The sequence below is a fragment of the Adiantum capillus-veneris genome, chromosome 25, assembly GCF_014529385.1.
Source record: "Adiantum capillus-veneris isolate H3 chromosome 25, ASM1452938v2, whole genome shotgun sequence".
Lineage (NCBI taxonomy): Eukaryota > Viridiplantae > Streptophyta > Polypodiopsida > Polypodiales > Pteridaceae > Adiantum > Adiantum capillus-veneris.
The window spans coordinates 139941315-139953352 of record NC_140955.1 but is presented as its reverse complement, the minus strand read 5'-3'; positions in this window follow the sequence as shown (position 1 = coordinate 139953352).

Genomic DNA, 12038 nt, shown 5'->3' with positions numbered 1-12038 from the left:
CTCCAAAAATGACTGTTAAACTTGGCATCACGATCACTCACAATGTTACTTGGAAATCCATACAACCTGTAAAGATTGTCCACAAATAACTTAGCTAATTCTGGAGTCTTAATGGTTGACTTGGTTGGAATAAACCGACAAAGTTTAGTCAACTGGTCTACGACCACCCATACGGAGTCATGTCCTCGAATAGTGGTTGGTAAACCCACAATAAAATCCATGGAGATACTTTCCCATTTACCGTTGGGAATCTCTAAAGGATGAAAGAGTCCTCCTGCTTTCAGGCGCTCTACTTTATTAACTTGACATTTTTGGCAATGCAAGACATAGTCTTGAACATACCCATGCAAACCTGGCTAGTAAAACTGTCGTCTTACGAGTGCATAAGTTTTCTTAATTCCCGGGTGCCTTGCACTTGGACTATCGTGACATTCATAAAGAATTTGGCACCAAATGTCTGCGTCCGTCGGTACACACACTCTCCCCTTGTGGAGTAGGTACCCATCATCTATGGAAAATTTCTTCCATCTCTGCAGTTCATCACTCGAAAGAGGAGAACTGGGTGTGGAGGAAACAAAACCACTACCAACATTGGAGTGAGAAGGATCCCTCTTTCTAACATAGCTCCACACCTTGGAGTATGCAGTATCATGCTCTCACTTACCTTTGAGAGATTCCAAAAACTCACTCCGCAATTCCGTGAAAAGGAGAGAGTTGATCTCTGGCATTCGGCTGAGAGCATCAGCCACTACATTGTACCGCCCTTTGCGATATCATAGCTTGGCATCATACTCCTGAAGAATCTCAGCCCACCTGGCCTTGTGACCCTTCAAATCACTTTGTTGTGTAAACCACTTGATGCTTTCATGGTCAAACAAAATCTCGAACTGTGCACCATACAAATAATGTCGCCATGTCTTTAAAGCAGACACTATTGCATAGAGCTCTCGTTCGTAAGCAGAGTAATTCTGCTGTGCTGAATCCAACTTCTTCATTTCAAATTCAATTGGCCTTCCCTCCTGCAGAAGGACTGCTCCAATCGCACGATTACTAGCATCCGTTTCCAAAACGAATGGCTTTAAGGGATCCACAATAGCCAAAATAGGAGCTGTGGCTAATGTGTCCTTAAGTTTGTCAAAACTTTGTTGTTGTTCTAATCCCCACTGAAAGGTCTTGCCCTTGGCTTTCAGCTAATCTGTCATGGGAACAGCAATATGGGCATAGTTTTTAACGAATTGACGATAAAAACCTGCAAAGCCTAAAAAAATCTGGAGCTCTTCCACATTTTTGGGAGAGGGCCACCTTCGAATGGCATCCACCTTGGATTGATCCATGTGTAACCCTGCAGCCGAAATAACATGCCCCAAGTAGTGAATTTCCTCCTTGAGGAAATCACATTTGGATTCCTTGGCATATAACTGATTTTGGCATAGCAAATGAAACACTTGTTTCAAATGTGCTAAGTGCTCTTCCTCAGAGGCACTATATACAAGAATGTCATCGAGGAAAACGATAACAAAATTTTCCAAGTATGGTCTCAAGACACCATCCATGAGTGTCATGAATGTAGCTGGAGCATTGGTTAACCCAGGGCATCACCAAGAACTCATAATGTCCAAACCTTGTTCGGAACACTGTTTTGGATATATCCGCAAGCCTGATGCGTACTTGATGATACCCAGATCTTAAATCAATCTTTGAAAATATACGAGCGTGGGTGAGCTTATCAAACAGCTCATCCACTCGTGGCAATGGGTAATTGTTCTTTACAGTAACCGCATTTAATCCACGGTAATCTACGCACATGCGCATACTACCGTCCTTTTTCTTCACCAAGAGAATGGGAGAGGCCCATGGTGAAGAACTTGGTTGAATAAACCCTCTACTGAGATAGTCAGCAAGCTGACGTTCCACCTCAGTAGCCTCAGAATGAATCATTCTGTAAGGTGGTTTACTCACTGGCTTACTGCCTGCAACCACGTCTATGCCATGTTGCACAGAACGTGTAGGCAGTAGCCCTGGTGGTAAATCATCTGAGAACACATCCTTGAATTCCCTTAAAAGTTCCTTTAATTCATTAGCAACATTTTCTTGTTTTGAATTAGTAGGCATAGCTGGAAGAGGAGAGAGAGAAGAATGCGGCGTTGAGGAAGTTTTATTCAAAACATTATCAACATTAAAAACATCATCCACATTGGAAATAAAATGGCACAGTGAGTAACACAAAAAGAGTTCTTCTATTGCATCATCATAAGAGAGCTTCATAAGCTCAGCTGTACAAATAAGTGGTGAGGAAGGTACATCCTTCTCCCCCAACAGAAGCACGTGCACGCCATTGGATTCGAACATTAGACTATTATGCTCATAGCTACGTCTAAGTGATGATCCTAAACTATGCAACCATTCATGACTAAGAACCACATCTATCCTCTCCATATTCATGACTTGGAAATCCAAAGAGGTATGGTATCCTTGAATTTCCAGAGGTCATCTTTAACCTGAGTGTCCCATATCTCAGCATCATGGCCATTAATCATTGCTACCTTGTAGCGATGGGAACTCAGGGTTTGGGCAATTTGAGTCGTTTGACCAATTTATAATTGATGAAATTGTGCGACGCACCATCGTCTACCAAGATCCGCACCCTGTGCCCTTGGATAGAGCCATGCATACGCACCAACTCATGTGATCCGAAAGTCTGCTGCTACATGGAGGCCGTGATACAACACTCATGCACCGCCTCGGTGTGTGTTACTTCCACATTAGCAAACTGGGAAGAGGATTCAAGAGGTAAAAGCTGCACCATGTGCACTGCTTTTTCCTTTCCCTTATTTTGAGCAACAGATTTCCCCGTGGGACAATCCTTTTTGCTATGTCCAGTTCCCAAACATTTAAAGCACAACTTTTCTTTTTTGGATTTCTCAAACTCTTCCGTTGAGAGAGGACCTCTAGACCCCTTTCGGATTTTTGGAGGTCTCTGATGCAACAGATGCAAATTTTCTTTTATGATGCACATGCTGTGGACGTGTTGAAACAGGTGTAGTGTCATGCACATGCGAACTATGCAATGCCCGATTATCGGGATCATCATGGATGTGAGCTTGCACTATTGCTTCCTCAAGTGTTTGTGGATCCTGGGTTTTAAAGTGCTTCTTAAGCTCAGGATTTAACCCACGGATGAACCCACGTACCTGCTGAAAGGTGTCCATCCCTTCCAGCTTGAGGATCACATCTCGATAATGGGAAATATATTCCATAAATGTTTTATGCTGGCGCATAGAATATTTGTCCCAGGAGGTCCAATTTCTATCCTTCTCATTAGTAGGTAGAAATTCCTTCTTGAAGACAGTCTCAAAAGATGCCCAAGTCCGTGGTAGGATGCTCTTCTCCTAGAGAGACATCCACCATTTGTAGGCCTTGCCGTCCAAAGTCAGACTTGTCTGCAACGCCTTGGTTACATCCGGGGTACGTCTAAGGTCATGAATACAATCCCACTTGTTGAGAAAAATATTCACGGTGTCCTTGTTTCGCTCACACTCTTCTCCCCGAAAAATTGGTGGCTTTGTATTTTTCAACAATTCGTCCACCTCTTTTTGGGTCAGAGAGTGCAATGGTCCCGGAGGAGGGCCTTGCCCAGCACCCGGCCCTTGGCCTGGTGTGGAGCCGTGCTCCTGATTTTGCTGACCAGCAGGGCCCGTGGCCTGCTGCCGCATATGCAACTTAATCAAATCGGATAATGTTGTGACATTCTGATTTAATTGTGCAAAATTCGTTTCAAGCACAATCATGTGTGTTTGCAATGCACGGAAATCTTGCATGTCCAGCAACTCATACGCATCATTTGTCGCCGTTGTGGCACGATTACCCTCCGTGAGAGGAATCGTCCGTGTGGCATCGACAGACGAAAAGGGTGCGGACTGCTCGAAATTGAATGCATGATGCATATCTATGTCCGAATCCATGATGTGGACGTACTGTGCGAGAAAAGAAAGGAGAATACCTGAATTCCAACGAGCTCGTAGCCGTATGCGATAAGGAACCATATAATTACGCCTTTGAGAAGAAACAACGCCGACTTCGAAAGAAAAGTTCAATCCAAGACCACTACTAGCTTGACAACAACGAGCAAAACTGCAATGGATGATTCACTCGAAAGCAGTGAGCAAATTCGAGTTGCCAATAGTCTGGTGTGCGTCGTATGCAATCACCAAAACGATGAAAAAATAAGCCAATCGGTGGCTTGTCGAAGCTTCCAAAAAGTGTGTTCAGCAAGTTCAAACTTCAGGATTTGCAATAATCAACCTAAATGATGATTTATGGGATCCCCTATCCAAAAAAGAGAGTTGTAGCTGCACGTTGATGTAATTCTGCAGGGCACAGCCCTTGTTGTAGACCCATGAGGGGTGGCCGGGTGTGAACGGTCAACCCTTAAGGGTTTTTTTTTTAAAAAAACTTGACGAAACTCTGCCCTGAGACAGCGTGGCCGGCTGCGTGCTCTTTGTGATGGAGCTAACTCGCGATGGCGAGCTCGTTTGAAGCCGGGCAAGAGACGACAGTTGTCGGTCTTCCCCTTGCGCTCCCGCTGAGCCCGAGCTCGATGGTTTTGGAGCAGGTCGACAGACGCTCTCTTCCCCCACTAGGGGTTGCTGCACACGCCGTTTTTGGCTTCTCCTTCCTCCTCACTTTGAGGTTGCATGCAACATGCATCCAAAAGCAGAACGTGCCCCTAGTTCTAAGTTTAGCTCTGATACCAATCTCAAACCAATGGACTGCCAGACCCGGTCCATCCGCCCAACCTCCTTTTTATAGGCTTCCAGCCTGCCTGAACCCGTTCCCACTGGCAGCCGACCCCTGGCCGAGTTCGTGACCCCATTGGTTTGGCCCTTGGCCTGACAATATGCGACAACTCTCTCTTGCAAAGTAGATATGGCTATGATCCGGTCGGAAGGAGTTTTTTCTTCCATATTTCATGACAATTGGTGGCAGTCTGATGACCAGGTTTGCCAAGTTTTAGTTTTTCTTCTTTTGTTTTCTCCATGTGTACACTTTACTTGGCAACTATTGTTGTTGTGCAAATCAAAGTGCTTTGGCAATTTTACACGACAGTTTTATACTAAGCCAGACACGTGGTTTTGGCTCTCACGTTTGAGTCCATCACTCTCGCCAAGGGCTTCAAACTTTGTATTATGCAAGGCATACTAGCTAGGTGGGTTCAATTCTATCGCCTCATGAAATACGCTTCCGCTATCACACTCGCAACTCTCTCAAGGACAAGATAAGTTTGGGATTGTTTAACAGGCAAAGTTCCATTTTTAAGCCATTTTTGTAAAGTCATGACCCCATACATGGTCAGTGGGTCCAGTTGTGGCTTTTGTTTTCCGTTACCTCTCTCGATGAGAGTGTTATACAGGAAGATTGTTGCATGCTTATAGGATAAGCTGCAGGTCAGGCATAAGATGTGTAAGAGCACACAGATTGGGCACCCACTCTAGAAATTTAAGGAAAGATCCTCAGCCTAGGGTGCTCTTCTTCTCTCTCCTTCTCTCTCTCTGTCTCTTTCGAAGAATAAGGAAAACTTTCTAAGAAGCTCTTTGACACATGTTTTGCTTGTGAGTCAGTTTGAGCCCAGGTCCTCTAACTCTGAGCTAGAACTTGGCCAAGATGCCATTCACATTAGTCTTCATCGGCTCATCGATTGAACACTAATTTCCATAGGGGCTATGAGCCACACATAGGCTGGCTAAGAGCCATTGTCAGATCTTGGGTAAGACCCGACTATTGGCATTCCTTGGGTGATTGTTCTTAATATCGAACAGATCTGCCCATGGAGTACACATCAAATACATTGACGTTAATGGACAACCAGGAGTCTTGTCATTATGGATGTTGAAGGTGTCATTTTTGCACTACATGTTTTGAGTGCGACGCTCAAGTTGAGTTTTTGATAATCTTAAACTCACATCTGCTAATCTATACCACGGAGTCTAGAGGCAGCAAACAGTTGAGACAACATGGTTGTCCATAAGAGCTAGGCATTTCACTTGTGTGGATCCCCGTGCTCTCTCTATAGCACTACGAGTGTCTATGGAAGCACAGTTTTGGGGTAAGATCTAATAGGTGATTATTGTTGGAATTAGGGTTGCAGAGAAACACACACAGCTTGGAGAAGATGAAGGAAGCTCAAGGCACACAATAGAGAGTTTGTTACTTAGTGCAATGGAAAGATAGATATCCCTAGAGTGATGGGCGTATATACAATGCACGGAGGAAAAAACCTCCTAAAGAGGAAAAAAATGCCCCAGCGGTCTTAGTGTGTTCACACACATCACTACCACATGTATATGGTAACAAGTCCCCCCTGGAGTGATGGGGTGAACGAGAGTTGGCACATGAGTAAAGGGAAGTGCCATGCCCTAAGGACATGATCAGTCCACAAAGGGGAGTAAGCCCAAAGATTTGCGGAAAGCTTCAAGCTTCTCACGAGACAATGCCTTTGTGAAAAGATCTGCAAGGTTGTCCTATGTTGGCACATAAGCCAAGCTGATCTCTCCTGCTGAGAGCCTCTCCCTGACATAGTGGTAATGCACCTCAATGTGCTTTGTGCGAGCATGAAAAACTGGGTTCCTCGCAACTGCCAATGCGCTCTGACTATCAGTGTAGATAGTGTTGGCAGTGTCCTTTCCAACACCCAAATCAGCCATAAGGCGTCTGAGCCATACACACTTAACCATAGCTGTGAAGACTGCCCTGTACTCAGCCTCACAACTCGAAGTGGCCACAGTAGGTTGCTTCTTGCTCAACCATGATATACATGAACTGCCAAGCATGAAACAAAAACCACTTATGGACACTCGTGTGTCAAAATAACCAGCCCAATCTGAGTCCGAAAAAGCATGTAAGTCTGGCGGCAATGATCCCCCCTTGGGATAAAACAATCCAAGATGTAAAGTGCCACTAAGGTAGCGGAAAATCCTCTTGACAGCCTGCCAATGCTTAGACCCTGGGCTATGCATAAATCTGATAACCCGTGAGACTGCAAACTGACTATCCGGCCTCGTGTTGCATACATAAATGAGGCAGCCAACAGTAGTTTGGTAAAGAGTGACATCAGCAGGATCACCAGCATCATGTAGACTCAAATTCAAACCTGTTTCCATGGGAGTGGCAATAGGTTTGCAATCCTCAAGTCCAAACTTACATAGTAATGTTTCTATGTAACTTTTCTGACACAAGGCAATACCACAATCACAGTGCTTAAACTGTATACCCAAGTAATGATGCAACAGTCCCAAATCTTTCATCTTGAAAGTAGCATTCAAATCAGCCTTAAATTCAGCAATATGTCTCTCATTTGGTCCAGTGATCAGCAAATCATCGACATAAAGAATCACAATGAGAAGTACATCACCCTCACGCTTTGCATACAATGTGCTTTCTGTTGGACTGTTACGAAAGCCTCGTTTAACCAAATGAGTGTCAGCTTTCTCATACCAAGCACGAGGAGATTTCTTCAACCCATGCAAAGCCTTCTTACATCTGCACACTTTGTCCTCTTGTCCCTTTATGACAAAACCGCGAGGCTGCGTTACATAAACTTCCTCAAATATGTCACCATTCAAGAAAGCAGTAACAATGTCTGATTGATGTACATCCCAACCAAAATGAGCTGCCAATGCACATAGAAAACTCACAGTAGTCATACGACAAGTGGGAGAAAAATTCTCTTCATAGTCTATGCCTTTTTGCTGTGCATAACCCTTTGCAACAAGTTGAGCCTTATGGCGATCAATCTCACCATCCGGTTTGCGTTTCAACTTGTAAACCCACTTCGTACCAATGGCCTTTTTGCCAGGAGGCAAATCACATAAAGTCCATGTGTCATTTTCTATAAGTGTATCATATTCTGATTGCATGGCAGCCATCCAATTTTTTGAATTCTGTGCTTCATCAAAAGACAGAGGCTCCTCAACATCATGTAAACTAGACACAGCCAAAGCATAACAATCTGATGCATAAGATGCATGGCGAGAGCCTGAACGAGCTGTACGACTAGACAAAGGTGCATCCAATTTACTGTCACGCAAAGTGGCCATTTCGGCATACCTCTAGCCTGCTCATTTTTAGCCCTTTCCGCATCAAGTACATCATGTACATCTGCATCAGTAATAGGCTGACCCTAAAACATTTTTAGAAACCCCCATAGGCTGTACATTTGCCTCATTGGAACTTACATTCGTATTTCCACCATTGAAAAGAGGAAACAAAGTGTCATAAATGTCTTGTGACCTTACATTACTGTCTTTAGTACATGACAGCAAGGACTGAACAGAATCTTCCACAAACACTATATCCCGTGAACCAGAATACGTTTTTTTTGCGGATGATACAACCTGTAACCTTTGCTTTTAGCACTATAACCAAAAATAATACATTTGATAGCCTTATCATCCAATTTTCTGCGCTGCACTTGTGGCACCAAAGCATATGCCAAATAGCCAAAAACACGCATGTTCTCAATAGAAGGCTTTCTAGCATGCCATGCTTCATATGGAGTAATAGACTGCAAAGCTTTCATAGGACACCTGTTAAGTACATAAGTGGCACACATGATGGCCTCAAGCCAAAAAGAATGTGGCAAAGCTTGACTTTTGACCATACATCGTGCCATTTCCATCAGTGACCTATTTTTCCTCTCAGGAACACCATTTTTCTGAGGTGTATAAGGCACTGTACATTGGTGTTTTATCCCACGACTAGCGAAAAATGCATTAAATTCATGAGACATATACTCCCCCCTTCGATCTGAACGGAGGGTGCCCATAGTACATTTTGAGACATTTTCAGCCATAGCCAAAAATTGTTTGAAGCACATAAAAACTTTGGACTTCGTTTTAAGCGAAAATACCCATGCATGCCTAGAGTAATCATCAATGAAAGTCACGAAGTACAGGTAATTTCCCAAGGACGGAGTTTGCCACAAACATCAGTATGCACAAGTTGCAACCTGCATGTGGCCCGAACTGAACCATCCTTTGGAAACTTAGAACATTGCATCTTACCCAAAATGCACCCTTCACAAACATGTTTGACACGTGCTTCAAGAGGCGGCAAAGAAGCCACCATATCAAATTTCTACAAACGCAACAAACTGGAAAAATTCAGATGACCAAAACGTGCATGCCAAAGTTTTTCATCTGAAATAGCCCTTGAATCTGCAACAGCATTTGCAAAATTTTGTCCACACTTGTCATACAAAGTGAGCTTATACAACCCACGGCACAAAAGGCCAGATGCAAAACTGAGATCATGAACTGTACATCTGTCATCCACAAATTTGACTACAAGTCTAAGTCTAGCCAGTGCGGATATAGACAAGAGATTCTTCTTGATCCCAGGTACATAAAGTGCATCAAAAAGTGTGAAGGAGCTGCCATTAGCAGCAGTGAGCACAATCTTTCCAACTCCCTGAACTGGATAAGAGGCATTGTTGGCACAAGTGACTGAATTCCCATGAGGGACAGAATCGAGAGAGGTAAACAATTCACGATGTGCGGTAATGTGCTTTGTAGCACCACTGTCGAAATACAACACATGTGAATCTGTAGCAACTGACAAGCATGCATCATGGACAACAGGATTGTAAGTGCACTCTGCGCTAAGAGCCCATTCTGCATCAACATCAGCAACACAGTCTCCTTTCATAGAAGACTCAACAATGGCTGCATTTGTAGTGGAACCAGTTTTTGCAGTGGAACCACCCTCTTTCTTCTTAGCCTCTTTGGTCTTCAACTTAGGACACGCGACTTGATCAAGTGATCATTGGCTTTACGATAATGGCAACGCATCTTCTTTTTGCCCTTATCACCAGAATTTCCAAATGAATTGCTGGCAGCAGAAACATTAGGAATAGAACTTTTGCCACTCGCAGCAGAACCATAAGAAGTGGCTGCATTGCTTCTACCACCCTTTATTTGAGAAGCAATAAAAGCCTGTTCAACTGCACGTTGTCTAGTGCTGTTTTTTCAGGAAAGTGACTCTTGCAACAACAATGTGCATAATGCATCAAACTTGACAACTTCTGAATTTCCTTGGGTCATAAGTCTCCAAGTACTAGCAAAAGTCTGCTAAAATCTGGTAAGGCATCAAGAACAGTCTGCACAAGGGAACTGTCTGAAATAACTTCACCTGCAGAAATAAGTTGCTCATTGATATCCTTGACACTAGCAAGGAAAGTGTCCATATCATCTTCCTCATGCATAATCTTCGACTCCAGATCTTTACGCAGCAAATAAATTTAAGCCTCATTGCGACTTGCATAAAGACTAGCTAGAATATCCCAAGCCTGTTTTGCAGATTTTGCAACGGATGTGAGGAACAATGGTGTGCTTCACAGACAACGCAATCAATGCATGAGCCTGTTCATCATTAACATCCCAACGAGCTTGTTCTGCCATAGGCAAAACAACTCTAACAGCTGCAATCCTTGCAGCAAGACTTGCAACATCCTCAACATCGCCTACATCCTCAGAACCAGGACGTACATCAATGCCCTGCACAATGTTCCAGATGCCTTTTGATACAAGAACATGTTGCATCATATAAGCCCACATAGGGTAGTTGTCCCCATCCAACCTGTCCTCAACAGCAAACATCTTGAACACATCTGTGTTGTTGTTGTCAGCCATGGTAAATGCTGCACCTGATGTGAAAACTTCTCAAAAATAGGAGAAATGGAGCGAGAACAACACGTGATATATAGCACAAACCGTAAAAGACTATAAGACACCTATTATGCAAAAAATGGCACTGAGAGAAACTTTGCACAAAATGACGAAATAGCCTGTGCAGTACTACCTATAGTGGAACCGGAGGCCGAAATGAGCCCAAATCAAAATTTTGAGCAGACCAAGCTCTACGAGGTCTCCCAAAATATTTGTCGGCCTGAGAACGCTTGCCAAATCTCACTGAAATCGGAGAAAGTGAGCAGACGTGTGCTGGAGCAGCTGGCGACTAAGCCCAGGAGGACGAGACCTGCTCTGATACCAATTGTTGGAATTAGGGTTGCAGAGAAACACACACAGCTTGGAGAAGATGAAGGAAGCTCAAGGCACACAATAGAGAGTTTGTTACTTAGTGTGCAATGGAAAGATAGATAGCCCTAGAGTGATGGGCGTATATACAATGCACGGGGGAAAAAACCTCCTAAAGAGGGAAAAAATGCCCCGGCGGTCCTAGTGTGTTCACACACATCACTACCACATGTATATGGTAACAATTGCTAAATCACTCCATCGGCATTCAAGATCACATTTTGATCTATCACAGTTGCACTTTCAAGGAAAGACGTCCGCAATCTACCATGGGGTAGTGGACAAATCTAATCATTTTTGTACACGGTCGACTATGTTAGTTATCGTTAACTGCTACTTGTGCAGTTTCTCTCATAGGTCAGGCCAAGGGGTTTGACTACAGAGATTCTAACCAACAAGTTTGGATTGCGAAGGTAACACCCAAGGTTTCCATTGCTATGTTGCTTATTCTTCATTTTTCCATTAGTTCTCCTATGCATTTGAACACGGGTAAGTGAACTTTAAGCTCAACCTTCAGGTACGCATCTAATTTGGTTATATTTATTTTTTGTTTGTTTTTTTTCACGTCGGATTTTCACACTATGTTATCATCCAATTTTGCTCTTAAGAGAAATGACACGGTCATGTAAGAGTCAAGCCATTTGGGTTGTACTGTCCAAAATCAATTTTTGCATCTTGAAGTTATAGACCCACTTGTAGGGTTTATTTGGCACATGTTGTCACATAGGATACAACATGGTCTAGGGACTCACGGAATTTGGTTTAGCCTGTGTGGAGCAAGGTTAATGAAGGTCCCTCTCACTCCTGTCGTAGAGTGTTTGCAATTACCTCCACACACAAGTACATCTTCTACTTGTAGGATGTTCTTTTTTTAAACATCCTTAGTTGAGACATATTCCACATGTGGCGAATATGAGTCTCTGGGATTGACATTGGTGCCCACTATTT